Genomic DNA, 18153 nt, shown 5'->3' on the forward strand with positions numbered 1-18153 from the left:
AAGATAATTTAAAAAAATATTTTGAACTAAATAAAAATGGAAACAACCCATCAAAATTTGTAGCTTGCAGCTAAAGCAAAGGGAAATGCATAGCATTTGGATGCAAAAATTAGTAAAGAAGAAAGGTCTTTAGATCAATAACCTACGTTTTTCCCCTTTGAAAAGATAGATGAAATCAGCAAGCTTCTAGACAGTCTAAGAAAAAAGGAGACAGAATACAAATTACTAATATCAGAAATGAAAAAAAGAACATCACTACAGATCACATGAACATTAAAAGGATAAAGAAATTTTATAAACAACTTTATGTCCACAAATTTGATAACATACATGAAAAGGATCAATTCATTGTAAAACACAATCTGCCAGTACTCACACACAAAAATAAACAATCTGTGTTGGCCTACATCTATTAAAAAATTGAATCAATATTTAATAACCTTTAAAATAGAAAGCACCAAGCTCAGGTGGGTTCACTGATAAATTCTATCAAACATTTAAGGAAGAAATTGTAACAATTCTCTGCAATATCTTTCAGAAGCTAGAAGCAGTGGAAATACTTCCTAACTCATCCTATAAAGTCAGCATCACCCTAATACCAACACCAGACATTAAAAGAAAAGAAAACTATGGACCAATATCTCTCTTGAACATCAATATAAAAATCCTCAAAAAACTATAAGCAAATCAAATCTAAAAATGTATAAAAAGAATTATACACCATTTTCAAGTGGGATTTATCCCAATTATGCAAGGCTGGTTCAACATACAAAAATCAATAAATGTAATCTAATCAATCACATCGACAGACTTAATTAGAAAAATCACATGATCATATCATTTGACAAAACTCACCACCTATTCATAATAAAAACTTTCATCAAACTAGGAATAGAAGGGAATTTCCTCAACTTGTTAAAGAACATATTTTTTAAAACCCTACAGCTAACATCATACTTAATAGTGAGAAAGTCAGCCAGGCATGGTGACCCACACCTGTAACCCCAGCACTTTGGGAGGCTGAGGCAAGAAGACTGCTAGAGTCCAGGAATTCAAGACCAGCCTGGGCAACATGGCAAAACCCCATCTCTACAAAAAATACAAAAATTAGCGAGGCATGGTGGTGCACATCTGTATTTCAAGCTACTTGGAAGACTGAAGTGGGAGGATTACTTCAGCCCATGAGGTCAAGGCTGCAGTGAGCCATGTTCACACCACTGCACTCCAGCCTGAGTGACAGAGCCAGACCATGTCTCAAAAAAGGAAAAAAAAAAAAAAAAAAAGAGAGAGAGAAAATTGAGGCTTTCTCACTAAGACCAGGAACCAAGCAAGGATGTCCCTTACTACCACTGCTTTTCAAGATCAAACTGGAAGTCATAACTGATGCATTAAGACAAGAAAAATAAACAAAAGGTATGTAGATTAAGAAGGAAGACACAAAACTGTCTTTTTCACAGATGACAAGATTGTCTATGCAGAAAATTCCAAAAGGATAAACAAAAAATTCCTGGAACTAATAAGCAATTGTAACAAGATTCAGAATAAAAGTTTAATATACAAAAGTCAATCACTTCCTCATATACCAGCAATGAACAAGTGAAATTAAAAATTAAAAACATATTACCATTTACATTAGCACCCCCCAAAGATAAAAATGCTTAGGTATAAATCTAACAAAATATGTACAAGATCTGTAAGAGGAAAACTACAAAACTGGTGAAAGAAACCAAAGAAGAATTGAATAAACAGATATCCCATGTTCATGGACTCCACACTGTCAAAATGTCAGCTATTCTCAACTTTATAGATTCAATGCAATCCCAATCAAAATTCCAGCACACTATTTTGTGGATACTGGCAAACTGATTCTAAAGTTTATATAGAGAGGCAAAAGGCCCAGAACAGCCAACTCAATGTTAAAGGACAAAGTTTAAGGACTGCCACTACCTGACTTTAAGGCTTAATGTACAGCTACAGTCATCAAGACAGTGTGATATTGGCAGAAGAACAGACAAATACATGAATGGAATAGAACAGAGAACCCAAAACTAGACTCACATAAACAAAGTTAAATGATCTTTGACAATGGAGCAAAGCCAATACAATGGGGCAGAGACAGTCCGTTCAACAAATGGTGCTGGAACAACTGAACATCCACATGCAAAAAAACAAAAAGAATCCAGGCACAGATGTTAGACCCTTCATAAAAGTTAACTCAAAATAGATCACAGGCCAGACGCAGTGGCTCATGCCTGTAATCCCAACAGTTTGGGAGCCCGAGGTGGGTGGATCACCCAATCGTCTGAGCTAATCGTCAGTATCACCCAATTGATACTGAGCTATAGTATCAATTGGGTTTTTAGGCTTTATTGTGTGAGCTCACCACATATTTACGGTTGGCATAGACGTGGATACACGAGCCTATTTTACCTCTGCTGCTATAATTATTGCAATTCCAACTGGCTTTGTTAAAGTCTTTAGCTGGCTCGCTACGCTACACGGAGGAGTCTAAAACTGCTCTAAAAAATAAAGTGTATTAATAAAAAATGAATAAACTTTATAAGACCATCTTCAAAAATTAGCTCATCTAAGTATCTTTTTTTTTTTTTTTGAGATGGAGTCTTGCTCTGTCGCACAGGTTAGAGTGCAGTGGCACAATCTCAGCTCACTGCTCCTCCCACTGTATACAGTTCCCAGGAAAGGTGTGACATTTGTTATCACTGATGAACTTATATTGACACATCATTATTACCCAAAGTCCATAGTTTACCTTAGGGTTCATTCTTAATATGGTACATTCTATGGGTTGGGACAAATATATAATGACATGTATCCACATTTATGATATCATACAGAGTATTTTCACTGCTCTTAAAAATTCTCTGTGCTCTTGACTATTCATCCCTCCTTCCGTGCAACCCCTGGAAACCACTGATCGTTTTACTGTTGCCATAGTTTTGCCTTTCTAGACTACTGTACAGTTGGAATCATGTAGCGTGTAGCCTTTGAAGATTGGCATCTTTTCTTGGTAATATGCACTGAACTTTGCCCCATGTTTTTTCATGACTTAATAGCTCATTTCCTTTTAGTGCTGAATAATATCCCATTGTCTGGATATCACCATTTATCCATTCATGTACTGAAGGATATCTTGAATGCTGCAAATTTTGGCAATTATGAATAAAGCTGCTATGAACATCTGTGTGCAGGTTCCTGTGTGGACATACATTTTCAGTTCATTTAGGTAAATACCAAGGAACATGATTGCTGGATCATATTTTAAGAATATGTTTAGTTTTGTGAGGAATTACCAAGCTGTCTTCCAAAGTAGCTGTACTATTTTGTGCTCCTACCAGCAATGAGTGAGAGTTCCTGTTGCATCATACTTTACCAGCATTTGGTGCTGTAAGAGTTTTGGATTGTGACCATCTAATAGGTGTATAGTGGTATCTCATTGTGTTTTAATTTGTGTTTCCTTAATGATATATGATATTGAACATCTTTTCACATACTCACTTGCCATCTGTATGTCTTCTTTGGTGAGATATCTGTACAGGCCTTTGGCTCATTTTTTAAATCAAGTTGTTCATTTTCTTGTTGAATTTTAAGAGTTCTTTGTCTATTTTTGGTAACAGCCCTTTATCATATGTGTCCTTTGCAAATATTTTTGCTAGTCTAACTCATCTTCTCATTCTCTTGACAGTGCCTTTCACAGAGCACACTTTTTAATTTTAATGAAGTCTAGCTTATCAATTATTTTTCATGGATTTCTGCCTTTGGTGTTACATCTAAAAAGTCATCACCATACCCTTAATAACCTAGATTTTCTCCTATGTTATCTTCCAGGAGTTTTAAAGTTTTGTGTTTTACATTCAGGTCTGTGATCTATTTATTATTTTTGAAGAGAGTCTTGCTCTGTTGCCTAGGCTGAAGTGCAGTGGCATGATCTTGGCTTACTACAACCTCCGCCTCCCGGGGTTTAAGCAATTCTCCTACCTCAGCCTCCCAAGTGGCTGGCACTACAGGCATGCACCACCACATCTGGGTAATTTCTGTATTTTTAGTAGAGATAGGATTTCACAATGTTGGCCAGGCAGGTCGCAAATTCCTGACCTCAAGTGATCCACCCGCCTCAGCCTCTCAAAGTGCTGGGATTACAGGTTTGAGCCACTGCGCCCAGCCTAAATAATTTTTTCTACTTCAGATTACTTCTTTATCATAGACCAAAGAAAATGGGGAAAAAGGATTTAAGAAACTCCCAAGAGGCGAGTAGAAGTCTGTTATAGCCACAGAAATCACAAGTAAAAAGAGTTTGGAAAAATCTGTTATATCACCAATTCACATATACTTCCATTAAATATAGCTCTAAACTATATTGTTTAATTCGCCATTAATGTTAAAGATGAAGAAATATTTTTTAATTTCTATTTATTTATTTTTGTAATAATACAAAATTATTGTATTTTGCTATGGGATCTTGCTATGTTGCCCAGGCTGGTCTCAAACTCCTGGGCTCAAGCAATCCTCCTGCCTCAGCCTCCCAAAAATAGTTTTTTGACAAAACATTCTAACACTAAATTTCACCCAACTAGTTTTTTACCTCCTCTATGGTAGAGGCCCACTGTCTCAATTCTTTCATATTTCTCATCACAAGCAGGTTCCTCTACAATAAATGCCTGTTCAGAACTGCTAACATGTGTATTTGTTTAGCAATGTTCTTGTGAAGTATTTTTGTGACAAATAACTACTGTTATGGACATATCATTTGCAGATAATGAAAAATAAAGCCAAGATTCTCTTCTTTGCTGATGAAGTCAGGAAGGTGGAAAGGGCAAAGTAAGAACTCTCACTCTTACCCTATAAGTAATTTCAATAGAAATCAAAGGCATGAACTTCTCAGCTCCTCAATTTTCTCCTCTCTAAAAAGAAAGAACTGTTTAATAAAACTCAACCAAGTCTACAATCATCAATGGCAGCTAAAACCATTTAGTGAAAGAATTTTTTTTAATAAAAAAGAAAAAAGGACATTGCATGATGTCTCAACTCCCAGGCACTTGTGGCTGACTTGGGAGTGGTGCCCTCAGTCACACTCAAAACTATCTGTGGCCGACCCTGTTCTTTTTGGCTGATATAAATGCATTCCCAACCTCCTTCTCCTCCTGTCTTATCTCAATTGTAGAGTCTAGAAGAGCAAACATTCACTTTGCAGCCTCCCTTGCACCAAGGAGCGGCCATGAGACAATTCTGCCCAATGAATCAGAAGAAGAATTGTGTTAGGGATTTCTGGAAAGACTACTGCTTTTCCTGAGAAAAGCGACAGACGCAGTAGGGGCTGCGCCCCTTCCGTGCTTCTTCCAGCCTTACAGATGCACTGTTGGTAGCTGTGACTGCCTTGCTACCACGAGGAAAAGGAAGGCCAAGAGAATAGCAGAGACACTCGCTCTCATGCCTTTGAGCCAATGAATCAATGCCAGAAGCAGCTGACCTCCAGAGTTCTTGTTATAGGATTAAAATAAATCTCTACTTATTTGCCATTGTCACTTTGGTTTGCTTGTTTGTTTACTTGTTGCCAAGCACATTCCTAACTGATACAGTGTTCACCAGATTCCCTGGGATTAGACAATCAAACATCTTTCTGTAACCAAGAATGCAAAGCTCCTCAACTGGAAAATATTCACGTGAAAGTTTAAAGGAAAAGGACAGGGAGTGAAATAAACTGCTTTCTTCTCCTGCCCATAGAATCCATTTATTTCATGTAGCTGTAAAATCAGCCCTTTGCCCAATTTCATCAAGTCACAAATTCTCAGGATTAGAAAGGCATTAATTTTAACCACCTGACCTCCCTCTAAACAACCTAATTAGGCAGCTATTTACCCTTTTCTTGAATTATGTATAGTGACAAGGAATTCATTATCTCTAGAAGGAGCCTATATCATCTTTGGACAACTATTTCAGAAAGGTCTATCTTATATTAACTTGCTACTTCTATGTCTTCCTTCTACCTTTTGAGAAACACAGAACAGAAAGAATCTCTTTTATGAATGAGAGCCATCCAAAGAGCTGAAGGCAGCTGTCATATCACCTCATCTGCATAGTGATATCCACCAGTTCCTTCCACCTTTCCTCCTGAGAGAGGTATCAAGTTCTAATGAATGCCAGTCACATACATAATTTTAAATAGTAGCCACGTTTTAAAAAGGAAAAGCCAGATGAAATTAATTTTAATATATTCATGAAACCCAATATATCAAAACTATCATTTCAACAGATACTCAAAATAAATCATGAGATATTTACATTCTTTTTTCACACTAAGTCTTTGAAATCTAATGTGTATGCTATAGTCAGCCCTCCAGATCCCAGGTTCTGTATGTGCAGATTCAGTCAACCTTGAATTGAAAATATTTTTTAAATAAACAATAACAATAAAACCATTAAAAAAAACTTTAAAAAACCAAACCATATAACAACTATTTACATAGTATTTACATTGTATTAGGTATTATAAATTATCCAGAGATCATTTAAAGTATATAGGAAGCTGTATGTAGATACATGAAAATACTATGCCATTTTTATATGAGGAACTTGAGCATCCATGGATTTTGGTATGTGCAGGGGGTCTTGGAACCAATCAATACCCGTCGGACACTGAGGGGTGACTGTATTACATGGTAGTCTATAATCAACTTAGAGGAGTCACATTTTCACTGCTCAATGGCCACATATGGCTAGGCACAACCATATTAAACAGCACAGGTCTGACCGAAGAACATAACACTGTATTCTGCAGAGTGACTACAGACAGCATTCAGTTAATCAGATAAACTGGCAAAATATCATGGTGCCAAGTTTCTGAACCTAGAGTACCGCACAGACCTCTTTTAAAGTGGTGGGAAAGAGAACTAAATTTCCTGGGCTCCTGAGACTATGTCCTAGAACTTTCAGAGGTCGATGTACCCCAGCTGAGAAACTGTTTTAAAAAGTGGCTTTTTAAAAAAATGATCTTCAAAATAAAGACACACCAAAAAAGATTATATTTTGCTTGAATTTGAGTATCTCTGTGGTCCCAGACTGAAAACACTACTGGAACAGAGAGAACACTGGTCTGGAGTCAGGGAGTCTTTATTCTCAATTCTGCCACCAAGCTCAGTAATCACCTGAAAAGATATCAATTCATTTCTACAGGGCTCTTTTCTCTAAGGGTGCTCCACTTTCCCACTCAACAACACTGTCCTAAGCATTCACAAATCATCCTTTTAACAATTCATTCTAGAATTCTGCCCACAAGCAGCATAAAGCTCCTAGTCTACAGTTTTTAAGCCCACATTTCTCACTCTTGAAAATCAGAATGTCATTTACCTGTCATCATAATTCCAACAATTTCCCACTCTTCAAAATTCCATAAAAATAAAAATTAACAATGAATTATCCCTAGGGTCTTTCAGTGTCCTGGAACAGAATGCTTCTGGACCAAAAATCCTAAACCCATTCTGAACAACTAAACAATCTTTTACAATCCATTCAGCTTTCGCAAGCTTTAATTTAATGTTACTGATGTTTTTTCTGGCCTGTTCAAAACAAGCATTCCTGCCTTTCATTTATTGACTTTATAAGTACTTGTCAAGGACCTACTGTGCATAGCAACACACTGGGAACACGGATGAGCTGTAAAAAAGATACGTAAATGCCATCCTTTCTTGCAAAAGGCTGACGCTCTAGCAATGAATGAAAGACAATAAACTAGCATATAACTAAGCAGGACAATTTCAGGTAGTAAAGAATGATATAACAATAAAGCTAACCGTTGAGAGCAATATCATGCTCCAGATACTCTTCTAAATAGTAACTAGTTTAATCCTCTTAACAACTCTACGAGGTATGTGCCTCTATTATTGACACCACCTTTATACATGAGAAAATTGACAAGAAGAGCAGTCAGTGTTAGAAAAAACAGAACAGAGGAACTGTGAGAGGGCAAGTGTCTAGTGCACTATCAAGAGTCTAGGAGACCAGGTGTGATGGCTCATGCCTGTAATCCCAGCACTTTGGGAGGCCCAGGTAGGCAGATCACCTGAGGTCAGGAGTTCAAGAGTGGATGGGCCAACATGGTGAAACCCCAATTCTACTAAAAACACAAAAATTAGCCAGGAGTGGTGGCTCACGCCTGTAATCCCAACTACTCAGGAGGCTGAGGCACAAGAATCACTTGAACCCGGGAGGTGGAGGTTGCAGTGAGCCGAGATTGTGCCACTGCACTCCAACCTGGGGGGACAGAGTGAGACTCTGTCTCCAAAAAAAAATAGAAAGAAAAAGAGTCTAGGAGGGTACAAAAGGTCTCTATGAGGTCCTCTGGGCTGAGGCTTGAATGAAGAACTAGCCACACAAAGATCTAGGGTTAGAGTGTTCCAGAGAGAGGGAACAGCAAGTACAAAACCAGTAAGATGGGATGAATTTGGCAGGATGAACCTCGAGGGCTCAAGGAACAGAAAGAAATAAAATGTGGCTGATAAAGAGGGAGGGGAGAGGAGTAAGAGAAGAAGTAAAGAGGCAAGAGTAAGAGCTAATTTATGATGAGGAGTCTGGATTTTATTACAAGTACAACAAAAATCCCCCTAGGGTTGTTTAAGCCGGGGAACAACATGATCTGATTTACATCTTTAAAAGATCCCTCTGCTTGCTATGTGGGAAATCAACTGTAGAAAGCAAGAATCGAATCAGAGAAACAAGGAGAGAGAAGATGGAAGCCAATCAGCAGTTGAGTAACTCAAGCTTCCCTCTGCCATTTAACATTATATCAGCAACTAGTTTGTTTCCTTTTTGCTTCTTTTCCTGAGTTTACTTCTTATCCTGCTGATGGAGCCACTTGCTCTAGGTTACAGTAAGACCCAGAGAAGAGTTGAGGACCCCCTTCAGATTCCTTTGGCTTTTGATTTTAACCTCTAATATACCCAGAGGAACATATACAACACAATATGAATGGCAACTAAAGCCAAAAAAAAAAAAAAAGGCAGAGCGAGGACTCAATCAATGATCATCTTCAGCTGCAGCTCAATAAAGCCCAAAATGTTCACAGCAATTCACTCTATAAACAATTCATAGCTCAAAACCAAAGGGTTCAAATAATACTCAAAGGCCTTGGACTTCACTAATAATACCTATCTCTTACTGAAAAGATAATACTAACAAATATCTAAGCATACTGAGGAGAACTGTCAGCAAACATCACCACTAACCATTCTTCCTATCCCTGTCTCTGCATCCCAACCATCCCATCAAGAAAGGGAATTTACTTCCCCTCCCTTTGAATTTGGGCTGGCCTTGTGACTCACTTTGACCAACAGGATGTGATGAAAGTGATGTGCCAGTTCTAGATCTAGGCTTCAAGAGAAATAGAAGCTGGCAGTGCATGGTGGCTCATGCCTATAATCCCAGCATTTTGGGAGGCAAAGGTGGGTGGATCACCTGAGGTCAGGAGTTCAAGACCAGCCTGCCCAACATGGTGAAACCCCATCTCTACTAAAAATACAGAATTTAGCCACTATGGTGGCATGCACCTGTAATCCCAGCTACTAGGGAGGCTGAGGAAGGAGAACTGATTGAACCCAGTAGGCAGAAGTTGCAGTGAGCTGAGATTGCGCCACTGCACTCCAGCCTGGGCAACAGAGCAAGACTCCGTCTCAGAAAAAAAAAAAGTAAAAGTAAAATGAAGTAGAAGCTTCCTTATTCTCACACTTGAAACCCAGCCACCATGCTATAAGGTGGCTGGTCTAGATACCAGAGGAAATGAGAAATTATGGAAGAAAACTAAGGAACTCTAGTCTACAGCCAACAGGAAACATGAGAGTAAAGCCTTCTTGGACATTCTAGTCCAGCCAAGTTCTGAAACTGAAAACATCTGCTGTATTAGCGATGCTAGTGGACACCACCACATGGAACAGAAAACCACTCAGCTTAACCCAGCCAACACATCAAATTGTGAGAAATAATAAACTGCTGTTTTAAGTTACTACGTTTTGGAACATTCATGTGGAATTTCAACAGGTCAATACAAAAAGCAGGATATTCCAGACAGAAATATGAGCAGGAGCAAAGACAAAGAAATGGTATAGTACAGAATATTTTTCAAGAAAGGCAAGTTCTCTAATAACTACCACCAGTCATGAACCAGCTATTCTAGTTCAATGGTTAAAATGAACCACTTGTGGAAAGTAGTATGGTGATTCTTCAAAGATGTAAAAGCAGAACTACCATTCAACCCAGCAATCCCATTACTGGGTATACATCTAGACGAATATAAATCATCCTACCATAAAGACACACACACATGAATGTTCACTGAAGCACTATTCACAACAGCAAAGACATGGAATCAACTTAAACACCCATCAGTGACAAACTGGATAAAGAAAATGTGGTACATATGCACCATGGAATACTACACAGCCATAAAAAAGAATAAGATCATGTCTTTTATGGGAATATGGGTAGAGCTGGAGGCTATTGCCCTCAGCAGACTAAGGCAGGAACAGAAAACCAATTACTGCATGTTCTCATTTTTAAGTGGGAGCTAAATGGTAAGAAAATATGAATACAAAGAAGGAAACAATAGATACTGCGGTCTACTTGAGGGGAGAGGGTGGGAGGAGGGAGAGGAGTAGAAAAGATAACTACTGAGTACTGGGCTTAATACCTGGGTGATGAAATAATCTGTACAACAAACCTCTGTGACACGTGTTTACCTATGTAACAAACCTTCACATGTACCCCCAAACTTATAATAAAAGTTAAAAATAAAGAAAAAAATAAATCATTTCCTGTGCAAGTCCTATTACAATGCTTATATATTCGCAAAATGGTTTGCAGTACTCAAAGTTGTAAAATAAGGACCCCTGAAGTCAGAGAGCTGAAGCTGATGATCTATGAATATATTATGTAACTTTCTGCTTCTCTTTCACTCTGCCTTGCAGGCATCCAGCAATATCATCTATTCTTCACTTTGCTAAATGTTATCCTTGGCAGAGTCTTCATAAATAAGATTGGTACCCAAATAAAGGAAGCCCCAGAGGGCTACCTTGACCCTTCTACCATGTGAAGACACAACAACAAGGTACTGTCTATGAACCAGGAAATGGGCCCTCACCAGACACCTAATCTGCTGGTGCCTTGATCTTGGACGTATCAGCTTCTAGAATGGTGGGAACTAAGTTTCTATTGTTTATAAGCTACCCAGTTTACACTGTTTTGTTATAGCAGCTCAAAAACACACCCTGTTTCAAGATTCTGCATTCATTTACTCATTCATATATTCAACCATATTTTATTGGGCACCGATGATGCCAGGCACTCCTCTAGGTGCTCAGGATACAATAATTAACAAGGCAGACAATACTTCTGGCTTCATGGAGACAAACTGTGTTGATGAACAGGAAGTAGACAGAGTGGTCACAGAAGGCTGGAGGAGAACACAGTTGACCAGAGATCTAGATCTGATGGAAGTGAGAAAGCAAACTATGAGAATATCTGAAAAAAAGAGCATTCCAGGCAGAGGAATGAGCAAGTGGCAAAGATCCTCAAATGCCTACACATCCATGGGAGAAGGCCAGTGAGTGAGGAAAAGAGAGGTAGCAAAGGGGATCAGAGAGGATGCAGGGATCCAGATCCCAGAGGGACTTTTAGGAATGGCCAACACTTTGGACTTTATGTTTTCAGAGTGATAGAAAGTGTCTCCTTATAGCCTTTCCCAGCCCCTAACTAAGCCTCTATTGATTCCTTCTCCTTCTTGTGTTCTTATCACCTGTACTTTTATTTACCAGTTAGTCTATATTCCAAGAATTTCTGTTCATCTCTTGTGTATCAGTTCTATGTCCTCAGCTATGTCTCAATGGCAAGAATCAGTCATATTCTCCTCTGTATTCCCAGGCCCTGGCACCTAAGAGATGCTCAATAAATCTTTCTGGAAAGTGATAATGATGATGTAATCTCTTAGAATCTTTTCTAGCTGTAAGATCTATGATGCCTTTGAACCCTCTCAACAAACTAGTTCGCACAATGACTCAGAGGACTGACATCTTTCTAGATATTTTAAGATTATATTCATGCCACTTTTAGAGTCTCCATCCATCAAATGACTAGAATGAATTACATTAGAGTTTTGTTTAAACGAAGGCTGTCACTTGGAATGGGATTCCCTTACATGCAACTACCTACTAATATTTGCACTTTAAGCCACCTGAACCTCAGGAGAGTAATAAATTGCTATTAAATAAATTCTATTCTGATGTGATCTCATCACTAGTCATTAATGAAGGCCTCAAATCCTTTGTTTCTTCTCCCAATGAAAAGTGAAGGATAATGCTACTCCCCTCCCCGACTCCCTCCTGACCCCAAGTCTGGGTTGGACTTAGCGTTTTACTTGACCAATAATATGCAGGAGGACTGGTGTTCTGGGACTTATGAGGCTACATCCTAAGAAACCTTGAACCTTGAAGCTTCCGTCCTCACATTTTGGGAAACCCAGCTCCCATGCTGAAAGAAACCTAAGCCACATGGAGAGACCACATGCCAGTGCTCAGGCATGCTGGGCCCCAGCTAAGCCACCGGCCCAGAGCCAGGCATCCCAGTCGAGGCACCAGACATCTGAGTCTGAGATCTCAAAAGTGGATCCCCTATCCCCAGATTCCTCAGCTGACACCATGAGGATCAGAGACAAACTGCCCAGCTGAGCCCTTTGTTAATTCCTAACCCACAAAATCACAACCAAGATAAAATGGGTTATTTTAAGGTATCAAGTTTTGGAGTGGTTTGTTATGTAGCAGTAGACTTAAAAAAACAAAAAACAGAAACAGAATCATATCACTACTGATCCAGAACTCACAAGAGTGCCTTCCTCCCAATCATTTATAAAATTGACAGACGGACACAGTCTGAGGTTTGTCCAAGGTTCAATGACCGCTCTGCCCAGAGATTTGATCCATGACAAATGACACAGACAGATTAGATGACTTCGAATGAGCATCCTAAATCAATCATACTAATAGAATTTCAGGCCAATGAAAGTCATTTGAAATGTAACCAAGGTAAAAGCCATAGCATCCATTTGGATTGTAGAGGTCCCAGAATTAGGCTATTGGCCAAATTATACATATTTTTTTCACTCAAGTCACCCTGCTGGCAAGAAAATTATTTATTACACTACTTAAATACATGGATAGGACTTAAAACAGAAATGAAATGTACAATTCTATCATAAAAAGATCCAGCTACTAAACAATGATTGCATGCAATACCAAGAATTTCTGAAATGATTTTCAGTCAGATGCTGCCAGAATGGAAAACACTCAACTGCAAACAGTCCTCTCCTTTAGAACATCCTTTGTTTGTACAAAGAAGTTATATTATGAAAACAAAAGCTCCCCAAAATGGGTAGGGAGTTTTACCTCCATCAGTATGATCAGTTCTCCCAACAGCTGTCACTTCAGGCTCTGTGATTAAGTGGCTTCTGATAAAACAGCACACTCATTTCATATCATCCCTCCTCCCTCTCCCTCACTACCTTCAAGTCATATTTGACTCTCCAAAAAAACACAGAACCATTAAGCAGACCCAAGGAGAGGAGTAAAGGTAACACACACATACAAAAACAAATTTTGGTAGTAAATGCTTTAGAACATCAGTTTTTCATATAAACTGCTATCTTGAACTATGTCTAATCATAGTCTATCACCCACATTTTTCCTACTATGAATTCACACTCACCATTGGTACATTTTAAAGAATCAACAAAAGAAAATAATGACTCAAGAAAAAACACCCTGAAAGCTAAGGGCATGGCAATGTGAAAATGGTAAAATGCTTTTAAGAGAAAATATCACCTTCCAACTTCAAATTTGCACATATTTGCTTGAAAGTACATATTTGCTCCAGAAATAATTTATTAGCAATAACAACAATAAAACCATAACAAAAGAAACCAAAACGTCAACACTTGTCTCATTGGCAGCTATATGAGTACATGTATTTTTTATAAGAGAACTCCAGAATTAGAGAAGAAAAACCATTAACTTCTGATGAGAATATTTAATGAAAAAAATAACCATTGCCTTCACATAGAAACCACTCCTTCCACAGCAGTGAATCATTAACTCAGAATAATACATGTTTAGAAACATGTACTCATATTCCTATACTACACCGCATTTCCAAAACTGCTTAAAAAGCAAAAGTAGATGGTAATGCTGTCAAAAGCAAATATAGTGACATTTTGGTTATGTGGCTCTGACAAATGAAAGTTCAACAAGAATTTAAGAAATGAAGCTGAGGATATAAATCCTGTTCTTTTCATTTAAGTGAGAACATCAGCAGCTCCATCTGTTCCAGCTCTAGGAGCCATTACTGACACATTAAATTCCAAATAAGAGGAAGGCCTTTAGGTTAACAAGGAAAGCAAGTCTGATTAAATGTCAAACCACATGATACTAAGCTTCTTGCACCTTCTGTATCATCAAGAAAGTCAAACCCTGCTCAGTGCTAATGCAAAAGCACTGCTGATGGGGGAAAGGAACGTATTTCCAATGCATCTCTTCCGATCATTAAGGTCATCTGTCTAATGTGTTCAAGGCAGACAGGAGACTGTCCCTAGAGTACAGAAAACTTATCTTTCCCATCTGAAATGGTCCTGCCTCAGGAAAAGAACTTTTACTAAAACACGACTACACAATAGTAGTCATCTGTAGTACACAGAAATTTAATCGTCTGTAGTAGTAGTCTGTAGTACACAGAAATTTAATCATAAAAGTTCCCTTCAGAATCTCCAAAAAGTAATGACTTTAAACATTTCATTTAATTAAGTAATTTTTTCAATTTCAAAATTTTCTGTGATGATCTGGTCCATAAATGCATCTGCTCAACAAATAATTATTGATGGGACAGGCACTGTCCTGGGGTCTGGGAATGCAGGATAAAGCAGGCAGTTAAAGCTGCCCTACTTCTCAAGAGTTTACAGTCTAGAGAAGGGAAATTCACTTGTCAAGTAACAAGTCCAATCAAGTGCAGAGAATAATTCCAGATAGCATTAAATGCTGTGCAAGCCACAAAACAGGATAATGTTGCAGAAAGTGACTTGGGAGGCCTGACACCTAAATTACCAGAGGGAGCCCCTTATTAGAGCAAAACTGGGAGCAGGGCACACCAGGCACAGAGAACGGCTAGGCTGGAACAAAGGCCTCGAGGTGGGCACTGACTTGGCCGACTGGAGCGACAGAAGGGGCCTGTGCTGGGCTATAGGGAGAAAGCGGGGAATGGTAGATATTACTAGAGAAGCCAGCAGGAGTCCCCAGGTCACAGGTGTCCCTTTTGGGCCCTGGTGAAGAGCTCTGATTCTCAGTGCAATGTAAAATCCTTGGAGGAGGTTTTAAGCAGAGGAATAACAAAGTCTGATTTCTATTTTTAAAAGATGGCTCTGATTGCCAAGTGGAAAACATTTTATGGGAAAGTACATGTGGAGGCTACTGCAGTAATTCAGGCAAGGGATGGAGTCAAGTAGACAGATTTGGGGAATGTTGTAGAAGGCTTGCTAATGGAATATACAGAGGGAAGGAAGGTAGGTACAGCAAAGAAGGAAACAAGGATAATGCCTAAGGTTTTGGCTAGAACAATCTGGTCAAATACAGATGGTGCCTTTTAAAATATAGTAGACATAAGGCGGTTTAGAGAAGGGAAAGTAGAAATCAAGATTTGTTTCATTTAGCTCACTCATTTCAGAGATGAGTAAATTATGTACCAAGTATGTAAATGACTTAACCAAAGAAGCTTAACTGCCTAGTTGAAGAGCTGTAATTAGAACCCAACTGCCTACTTTCTAATCCAGTAGTCTTTTAGTTAAGAGTATTAAATTGAGATTTCCAGATTAAATAATTTCCAGTTATGCTATTAATTATTATTAATTATTCACACAAAGGCTCCAAATAGGCCAGGTGTGGTGGCTCACACCTGTAATCCCAGCACTTTGGGAGGCCACGGCAGGCAGATCCCTTGAACTCAGGAGTTCGAGACCAGCCTGGGCAACATGGTGGAATCCCCCCCCATCTCTACAAAAAAAAAAAAGGTTCCAAATAATTTGAAGGTAAGTGAACATTAGAAATCAAAAGTATATATGAATTTACAAAGGTAACAAAATTTCACAAAACTACACATACTAAAAATAGATTGCATGTAAAAACTATTCCACTAAGGTCTGTTCTTGAATTACTAGTATTGCACCAATGTCAATTTCCTGCTTTTGACAATGTGCTATGATCTTACATTGGGGGAAGCTGAGTGAAGGGTACCTGGGATCTCTCAGTACTATTTTTGCAACTTCTTGTCTTAAATTATTTCAAAGTAAAAAATTATTTTTTAAAAAAAAGAGGCTGGGTATGGTGGCTCACACCTGTAATACCAGCACTTTGGGAGGCTGAGGTGGGCAAATGGCTTGAGTTCAGAAGTTCTACACCAGCCTGGACAACATGGTAAAACCTCGCCTCTACAAAAAAATACAAAAATTAGCCAGGTGTGGTGGCATGCACCTGTAGTCCCAGCTAATTGGGAGGTTGAAGTGGGAGGGTCGCTTGAGCAATTGCTTGAGGCAGAGGTTGCAGTGAGCCAAGATCACGCAGCTGCACTCAAGCCTGGGCAACAGAACCAGACTCTGTCTCAAAAAAGAAGAAAAAGAAAGTGAACTTGCCCAAGAACACTGAACCAAGGGAGACTGCCAAAATTTGAGACTTGATCAACTGATTTGTGGTTGACTATACCATAATTTTTATTCAAATGTTGTTTAAATTAAAAGCACTTAAAAAAAAAATCAACACCTAATGGCATCTACTTTCTTTCGTAGATAAAGAAAAACTTCTTTTGTGACCTTTTGGAAGGTAATCAGTCTTTGGCTGGATCTGTTTCCTTCCTCACTCAAGAACATAGTCAGCATGCAGTCAGCGATCTAGGAGCCAAAATCTGCATTTGGCTGGCTTTGGGAGTCTATATTAGGTGTAAAATGCTGTTCTAAAACAATTAAAATGGCAATGCTTTCATTTCCTGAGTGGATTGAACAAAACAACATAAATGATTTAAGCCATTTGTGAAATGAATCGGAAGGGAATTTACCAAAAAGGTGATTCTATCCAATTTAACCAAGGCCACTGCGGTCAAGAGCCTGCAGAGAACTCTCGACATTGCTAAAAGGCTGGCAGCTACATCCTCATTTACGGGACCACCAGAGCACCTGTATGATACACTTGCCTGAAAAGAATTGCGTTTTGGTGGGGGCTGAGGGGGTAGAGCTAATGGAGGTAAAGATTGGGGGTGGTGGAACAGTGTAAACAGTGTTCTAAGAAGCCTGGAGCCAAGAAAACCCAGAAAAGGAGTCAAAGAACAGATTGAATTATTTCCCTCTTACAAGAGAAATTGCAGAGTTGAGAGCATTATATCACATAGTGCCACATTCATATACCACCTAACATATGGGATTCTCAGTTCCTCCCAAAGTCTATCACCATCAGGCCTAGCAGCAGCACCAACCTGAAGCTAACTCAGGTTGGATTTTCTTAAGGTGAGAAACAGAATGAATGTCTCTGTGTCAACTAAGATCTGGGGAAATCTGGTGGATGTGGGGCAGTTAATGAAGTCAACACCCTGGAACACAGGAGCTGAAGTGACGGTTTTCATCTCTCCCTAGGCCAGTTCCCTTATATTCAGGGCTCACTCACCTACCCTACCAAGCCCAGATCCAAAGCCTAGATATCAAGATCATCCAACAACTAATCCCCTCTCTCTTTACCTGTGTCTCTTCTAAACACATCAATTCTTTACTTGAGCCAAAAAGTCTATTTGCTTTCCTTCCCTCACAGCAGGCACTCATTTAAGATTTAAGAACTTGGAAAGTGATGTCAGAATAGCTTTCAATAAAGCACCCTCATTCTGAAAAAAAAAAAAAAGATTTAAGAACCTACTTTGTTAAAGGTTCTGTGATAACTGCAGCAGATGTGAACAAGGCATAGACCCTGACGTAACTCAAGGGGATGGCATTCGATGGTGAGCGGGAGCTAGGGAAGAGTTAGCTACATTTACAGGTAACTATGTTAAAACATGGAGAAAGATCATCACAAAAATCTGTGG

At 38.9% G+C, this 18153-nt stretch overlaps 1 protein-coding gene and 1 long non-coding RNA gene across 13 annotated transcripts in view; one reads left to right on the top strand and one right to left on the bottom strand.

Annotated features, from left to right (window-relative positions):
- Nucleotides 1-12274, top strand: part of LOC117089621 — a 30347-nt gene extending 18073 nt beyond the window's left edge. The window contains exon 3 of the long non-coding RNA XR_004439679.1: nt 10971-12274. This is a non-coding gene — a long non-coding RNA (uncharacterized LOC117089621). The remainder of the gene's footprint in view (nt 1-10970) is intronic.
- CRADD (CASP2 and RIPK1 domain containing adaptor with death domain) overlaps nt 1-18153 on the bottom strand; it is a 180926-nt gene that overhangs the window by 134656 nt on the left and 28117 nt on the right. The window lies entirely within an intron of this gene.

This window comes from Trachypithecus francoisi, unplaced genomic scaffold (genome assembly GCF_009764315.1).
Source record: "Trachypithecus francoisi isolate TF-2019V2 unplaced genomic scaffold, Tfra_2.0 Lachesis_group11, whole genome shotgun sequence".
Lineage (NCBI taxonomy): Eukaryota > Metazoa > Chordata > Mammalia > Primates > Cercopithecidae > Trachypithecus > Trachypithecus francoisi.